Source organism: Acartia tonsa, chromosome 15 (genome assembly GCF_053477335.1).
Source record: "Acartia tonsa isolate MP-2025a chromosome 15, ASM5347733v1, whole genome shotgun sequence".
NCBI classification, from domain to species: domain Eukaryota; kingdom Metazoa; phylum Arthropoda; class Copepoda; order Calanoida; family Acartiidae; genus Acartia; species Acartia tonsa.
Window position 1 is genome coordinate 14,023,097 of NC_137274.1, and position 8,471 is coordinate 14,031,567.

Below are 8,471 nucleotides of genomic sequence, written 5' to 3' on the forward strand. Positions count from 1 at the left end.
TAAAATCAATAGTTATGCTTTATTATTTTTGGAATCATTATTCCAGTATGGCTTTGAAAATGAATAATATCTGCTGGATTATAACTTGTTCTCAGCCATACTGAAAAATCATGTATAACAATGTATTACAGACAATTTTCCACGAATATTTAAATAAAAACCATAAAATTAATACCAGTTTTGTTGGACTGGCCTTCAGCTAACAAAATTGATTTCATCACATAATTTTTCACTTTAATATCTGCAGAAAACTGCCTATAATAAGATGCGATAAATTACTATTCTAAACATGCAATAAAATACATTATATATGATGAAAAAAGCTAAAACCCCAACATCGTGTATACCCTTCTCTTCAGGAATCATTATGCAAAGTTTGAAATCGGTGTGAATATATTTTTTACATCTGACTGTTGAGCTACGCTTTTAAATGACTGACAGACGACAAGCAAAGTAAAGTATAGAGTAGCTTCGCTACTAAAAATAATGATAAAAAGCAAAAATAATATGTTTCAATTGAACGTACGGACTTTTATAGAGTTGCTATGCTTTGTTAATTTTTCATTACGCAAATCAAAACGACAATTCAAACAAATTAACTTCTTTACGGACAAAAGATCATTTTGTATTAAAGCTTCGCTTTGAAAGAGGTAAGCATTTTTATAATAACACTTTGCTTTTTCTACAATATAATACAAAGTTTAAATCATTTGTTACAAAAATATTTGAGGGTATAAAAAACATGTTTTAACATAATAATTTTTTACTTCACTTTTATTAAAGGAAGCTTTTCTATAATTAGGGTCAGTCTTTCTGTAATGTTAGCTCTATTCGTTAATTTAGACATGGTTGAATTGTCCTACCGATTGCAAACTTACAGCATCCTGTATTATAGCAGTTTAACAATTTACTTGCAATTTTGTTTTCCCTATATATAAATATTTTGCTTTTTCAGTTCTGACGACACTCTACATGTTTGTTTGTCCTACCGTTTCAATTTATGTATGCTGTCATCCTTGTTTATATTTAACTTACATTTTCATGCTATTGCAATTTTCAGAACGATACTAATGATTTTTTTTTAAAAAAATTAGATGATTTAAAAAAAAAAATTTAAAAGATTTTTTCAACATATTTTATTTTTAATGAAGTTATTTTGTTGAACTATAAGTGGGGGGATAGAACAATTGATAATACTTACCTTCTATAGATTAAAATTAGTGGTTGAAACGTTTGTTCACTCAAATTAATGAACTGACCAATCTTAATTCAATTAAAGGCCCCCATTATTTTAGCCAATAAAGAAGAAAACGTTTTAATAAAACTTTGGGGACTAGTGTAATAAACAAAGTAAAGAGATTTTACTATATATAATAGTTATTAATGGCTGCGCCCCTAGAATCTAGGAGCTCTTTATTCAAAGGATTATGGAAAGTAGGAAAATAGCTTAAAACCAAACTTAAATATAAAATTTCAATTGTCTAAAATTATCCAGAGACCTATTAGAAGCTTCCATAACATAAAGAACTCAATCTGTTCAGTAATTATCAAAATCCTAGCTATAGACAAAAAAATAACTTACTACTTTATATAATAGGATTGCGTATTGCGTTTTGAAGATTTTTACAAGAATATTAGAGAATTTTTTAAAAAGCGAAGCATATATTAGACAATGAACATTTATATTCATTTTAACTTTAATTTAGGCTTATGTTAGATAATTAAAGATAAATTGATAAGATGATAAACAAAATTACCCTATTTGCAGATTAGTTTGAAACCAATGTATCAAAATTCAATAAAAATACCATTGAATTGAGAATTATCCTATCAATTTCAAACTTTGTATGATAAATTATGGTTCCTGTACAATTTAGAAAGCCTAGCAATTACTGGACAAAAGGAATTTATATAATAGAAATCACGAAACCCATAAATATAGAATAGTAGTTTCTCGCATCGTATTATAAACAGCTTTCCGCTGATATCAAGATGTACAATTATAAGATTAAAACCATTTTATGCCCCGAGATTCCGAAGGTACGTCTAAAAAACTGGTTTTTAATCTTTTACAATTGACTTTACATTTTTATATTCGTAGAAAACTGGATATATAATACGATGTTAGACATATTTATTTCGTATGGATGAGAACCGGTTCTAATCCACCGGATATTAATCGGTTTCGAATAAATGCGAGAAATGTTCTTTGCTGTTATCTTAAATATTAGCCGAGAATATCAAAATATAGCGGACTGATGGACGGACGGACGGACAGACAATGTTAAAGATTAGCTTTTGCTTACAAAGACAATGACTGCACCACAAGCTTATCCAGATCTATATTCGAAAATTAACAAAATAGCATAAAACCAAACCAAGACTTAAAACTAAAAGTTAAAATGGCCTAATATATATTTAGCTTATACATGAGCGCTAAGGTTTTGCAAACGGCAAATCTAATTGTTAATATTCCTTTAGTTAAATTGTAAATTTTCCTGGGATGGTTTTAGGCTATTAATTGCCCCTTCTCTCCTAGATACCAATGATACTTGTAAAATATAAAGAATATATAATTTTATATGGGTTTGTTGTCAGTAGCTAAAGATATCTAAAAATGATGGTCTGTTTTAATTTTGCTTTTTTGGAGAGTTTTCTGAATTTTTTGGGTAATTTTCCACAAAGTGTGTGTAGAGCACTGAACCCCTCTCCCCCCCCCCCTACCCATATTTCTTAATTCACATAAAAATTATGGGGGAGAAGGAAGGGTAGTTTTATCTACCTTTACCTTTAACCTTTTGGGGGCCATAACCCTGCGGGGCCTATATATACCTACCGCGACCTAACCTAAAATAGGCGAAACTTAGCATGTCTTATTTGATGTGTTTTTTTTAATATCTAGGAAACTTTACAGAAAGATTTTCAGGAAATAAAGAAACTAATTGGAACTGGTTAGGTTTTAGGCTATTAAACAAAAAATAATGGGAGAGTAGAAAAGCCTTGGTTTATCACTACAAGTGGGGGGGGGGGACCCTTTTCCTAACATTCCCAAAGTATACTTAACATGTATTTTTATCAAAATATTAGGTATAAATTATCTGATCACTACATGTTAACTTGTTAAGTACATGCAAACTTGTTATAAAATTACTAAATCCAAATCCAAGATGGCGGCGTATGAGTGCCAGGTATGATGCGTGTGTGGTCACTTCACAACAATGAAAAAACGCGCGAAATGACTGAACTTAACCTCTACTGGAGAGAGTTGCATAGGGCCAGCAAGCTGGGCGTAGGTGTGTGTGAGTGTGTATATACATATATGTGTGTGAGTGTATATGAAAGTCACTTAGCTAGGCCGTGCGTGTTTTGGGGCTAGCCATATGAGGGTATGTCTTTCTGTCTGTCTGTGTGTGTGAGTATGTGTGTGTGTATTTGTATGTGTGTGTGTGTGTGTGTGTTTGTGTTCATGAATCTAAGCACTAGGCCGAAATTATACAGGGAGGAAGAAAAAATTGCAAAAAAAAATCAAACTTTTTTTATAACTTATGATTTAAAATAGTTTAACTTTAACGAAACGTTTAATAAAATAAGAAATTATGTATACACTTTTTAGGGATCATAAAGGATAAGACGATGGAGGAAAATTTATGATGGTTGATGCTTCACAAAATTTCATCTTTTGTATACTAAAACTATTGGTTGAAACGTTTGGAAACTCAACTTATCGGTCGGTCGGTTCGTTCGTCTGTAATGGGTAGTTTTGAATATCAAACTTGGAAATATGATTCCTGTATCATTTAGGTATAATTTCAGAGGGTATTAACTCTATAATCATTACTAATAAGTCCATGAAATAATTTATCCACATATCTTTGGGTGTGTTGCAGAGAGAGAGTGGACCATGGGCTGTTAATTACACTAGTCCCCAAAGTCTTATAATAGCGTTTTCTAATTCGTTGGAGACTTTAGTGAATTTTGATTGGTTGGTTCATTAAATTGAGTGTTCAAACGTTTCAACTAGTAATTTTAATCTAAAAAATGGTAAACTTGTGTATCATAATTGGGGTTGTACATCGATTTATCGGCCATTGTCTCATCCCTTTAGATTCCTGGATGTTTAGTGTTATTAAGGGTGCCATGTAGAATTTATAAATTTTCTGTGTGTGTGTGTGTCTGTTAGGTTGTGTGTTAATTTAGAGGACTAGGCCCTGTGCGTCTCACTCTTATTTGGGCGTATGTGTGTGTGTTTGTGTGTGTGTATGTTTATGTGTGTGTGTGTGTGTGTGTGTGTGTGTGTGTGTGTGTGTGTGTGTGTGTGTGTGTGTGTTAATTTAGAGGACTAGGCCTGTGCGTCTCACTCTTATATTTGTTTGTGTGTGTGTGTGTGTGTGTGTATGTGTGTGTGTTTGTGTGAGTGTCTGTTTTCAATGTCACAGTTAAGTGTGTATGTGTATGTGTTTGTGTGAGTTAGTGTGTATATGTGTGTGTGTGTTTGAATTCTGCCTATTCTCTAAGCTGGCCAGAGTCGGATTCTTTAAAACGCAACTCAGAAAGAGAGGAGACATTACACACAGTGCGTATAAAGGTGCTTTGACTTTTGTGTCAGAACCTAAATTGGGACATAGTGCATTTCATTACCCTAGGTAAGGTAACTTCATTTCACTTTTCAATAAAATCTAAAATGCAGCCGTTTTTGAGAAAATTAGATTTGAAAATTTCATATTCAATTTCCATCCACTAGGAGTTACCGCATAATCATGACAAGAAAAGCAAAGATTACTTATTTAAAATTTTGAACAAGTTTGCTTTTATAAAGTTCTTTATAAAACCACTTCTGAAGTGAGTTAATTAATGTCTTTTTTTATCAGTTGCTTTGCTAAGGTCACGGAAATTCAGCCTTAAATAAATCATATATAGAGAGGTTTTATGACAGACTTTATAAAAGCAAAGTTGTTCCAAAAATTTAAATCAATAACCTTTGCTTTTCTTATCCTGATTATGCGGTAACTTCTAGTGGATGAAAATTGAACTTTTTTAGAAATTTTAGATTTTATTAAAAAGTGAAATGAAGTTACCTAACCTAGGGTAATGAAATGCACTATGTCCCAATTTAGGTTCTGATACAAAAGTCAAAGCACCTTTATACACACTGTGTATAGGCTGTTTATTACTATTATTTAATAATTCCTACATAGCATTGGTGTTTTTTAAGTATCAACCTCTACTGGGCAAAAGATTTGAATACTAGCTGGACTTAACAACAAGGATGACAAAAATCCTTAACGGCGCGTTAAACACAAAATAATACAAGTAATATCCTATGTTACAAAGTCTATGTGCGTTTTCTGTAAGATATTGTAAACGGCACGACATATCAAAAAAAAAATCTAAGTGTTTTTTTCAGTAAAATAGTCTAAAATCATTAAAAAATAATTGAACTAAAATAGAATAAAACCATCTCAGGGCCGCCTTGTGAAGCTTTCCTTAATATGGAGGACTCTATCGGTTCAGTGGTAATCAAGATTTTGAAGGATAGAATGAAAATACAAATAGATAGAAAGACTGACAGGTATATGGACAGACATAAAGACAAATAAACGAACACATAGATAGACAGACAAGTAGACAAACAATCCGATAGACAGATAGTAAGACAGACTGACATACAAACAAAAAGACAAATAGACAGACAAATGGACAGACGGACGAACAGACAGTCAACCAGAGGGACAGATGAACAGACAGACAGACAGATAAAACTGTTTTAAATAAGGATACATTTAATACGACAAAAAGTAGTTACAGAAAAGCTTTGCTTACTAAAAATAGTGACCTAAAGGGATAAGACAATGGCCGATGAAATAATGTACATTTCTAATAATGATACAAAAAATTCCCCTTCTGTAGATTGAAATTAGTAGTTGAAATTTGGACACTCTACTTAATGAACCAACCAATCAAAATTCAAGAAAAGTCCCCAATGTTGTTAGGCCAACGAATAAGACTAGTGTAATAAACAGCCCAATGTCCTCTAACTCCCTGAGTAATGTAATCTAAAAAATTTAAATTTAAAACACAAAGCAGGTTTTCTATTTAACAAGAAAGATATTATCTCCATGAATAGCGCAACACAGTATTTTAACCCTTAAAAATCGGGCCCTGGAGGATCAAGACCTGCAGGATCATAACTGGAACCTGAAATCGAATTGAACGTTTATTTCATATTAGGATGTACTACTATTTTAGCTACCAGATAACTACCAGACCTTTGCGTAGACGCTAGTCCTATTATTCAGGGCTTGGCTGCCGCATGTTATTAATATTTATGCATGTAATACGATGCTATACATGCTTTTTTAGTATAGCTGATAACCGGTTATAATCCATATTTTGGAAGCCATACTGGAATGATAATTTCTATACCGAATATACAAAGCATCTATATAATAAAAGTCTTTTCTCGTATTCATTCGAATCCGGTGGATAGGAACCGGTCTCATCCATACGAAAAAACTATGTCTAGCATCGTATTATATCCATCTTTCTACGAAAATAGAAATGTACAATCATAAGATAAGCCGTTTATAATACGATGTAAGAAATAACTATTATGTTGATTTAATATAAAAACTGTAATTAACGAATACAAGTACAAAGAATTTATGTTTAAACTTTTAGATATTGTTAAATGCAAAGCTTTTCTCTAATTAAAGTCTATTCTACCGGCCTCAGTACTTTATGGATAGCCCTAAAAGTTAGTTTGGTCATGTTAGAATTGTGCTATCAATTTCAAACTCTAGCAACTCTATAATCGTTACTAGAATGTCCGTACGTTCATTTTAAACATGTTGATTTTTAACTTTTTGTAACAACAACTTTTTATGCATTTTAAATATCCGATTGATCTTATTCTTGGAATACTGATTCCTAGGACAACAATGTACAATGTTATAAATGAATTATAATCAAGTCCTAAAAATGTAAGTATGTCCTTAAACATTATCCTGTGTTTAAGCAGTTTTTCAACAAATTTACTTAAAATTTTGTTAAGACTTTTATACATTTATGTCTAATTATTCAGTTATCAATGTTTGTTTGTCCTACCATCTGGTTTTAGAGCTTCGTTTTTAAAGTTGTTGTCATCCTTGTTAATTTAATAAATATAAATTTTAGGGTCAAAATTCGAAGGTCGATATTTGAACTTGAAAAATAAATATTTTAAATAAAATTTTGCAAATATTTAGGGGAAAGGACGAATTTATAAATATTTTAAAATGTCAAGCTTTCTAAATTTTGGGTAAGTCTGTACTTCCGTACATTTTTTAATTATGTTAGAATCATCCAATTTATTTCAAACTTTACATGGCGTTTACTATATAGAAGTTATTATGTGTAGTAATTCTATAATTATCCGAACATTTATAAACGATTTTGAAGATTTTTAAATAAATTTTAGAAGATATTTATAAAATTATTTTTCCTTAACGAATACATATTTAATAGCGGCTACTCCCTTAGAGTCATCTAGATGGGGGGGGGGGGGTGGCATTTATTTATTTTTTAATACAGAAAATGTTACTCAAGGATATAAAGGGATAAAACATTGGTTGATAGTGTAATGCACATCCCCAATTTTAATACATAAACAACAAATCAAAATGTTGTTAAGCCAACGAAAAAGAAAACGTTATTATAAAACTCTGGGGACTGTTGTAATAAATAGCCAATTGTCCCCTCTCTCTCGGATTGTTAATTCATATTAGTCAATTAGCTATAGGAATTTTTTTTCAAATTAAATGATACATTAAATTTTATTTAATTCATATTTTTGAATCGTAGAAAATTTTTCGAGCGTGAGAACCATTTATTTTGAATTAAATGATACATATAATTTTCATTTAATTTTTTTTGAACCATGGGAAAAATGTTTGAGCTTTAGAAAAAAAAACCTTGCAATTTGCTAGAACTACTTTGGAAAAACTGTCAGACCAATTGCAAAATTTCAGACTGTGAAAAAAGACAGCTTATTCCATCAACGAAATAAATTCGAAAAAAGGATCTCGCTAACCGCTGAACTGATATGCTTTTCTTTTACGGGGTAGCTTCTCATGGGTCCTGGGAAGGCTTCTAATTATTTGAAGGAGGATACCACCACCCTCTCAGAATATATCTTCCCAAGAAAAAAAATACCCCCCGCCAGAAAAAAAATTAAATTTTTTTGTAACAACTAAAATAAAAATGGCGGGATGGTGGTCTTTCTTTTTTTAAATCTAAAATAAAAATTGGGTTATCGAATTCAACCCCCTCCCCAGTTGACCCTAGAGGCTTCTAGGGGCGGTAACCGCTTACATTTATAAAAACAACAGGAAGTCTTACTGTGTGTGTGTCAGTCTGTCAAAGGATAGCAAATTCTGTAAATGTTTACGATATATTTATATTATTTGTTTGTTTAAAGGAGGGAGGGGACATTA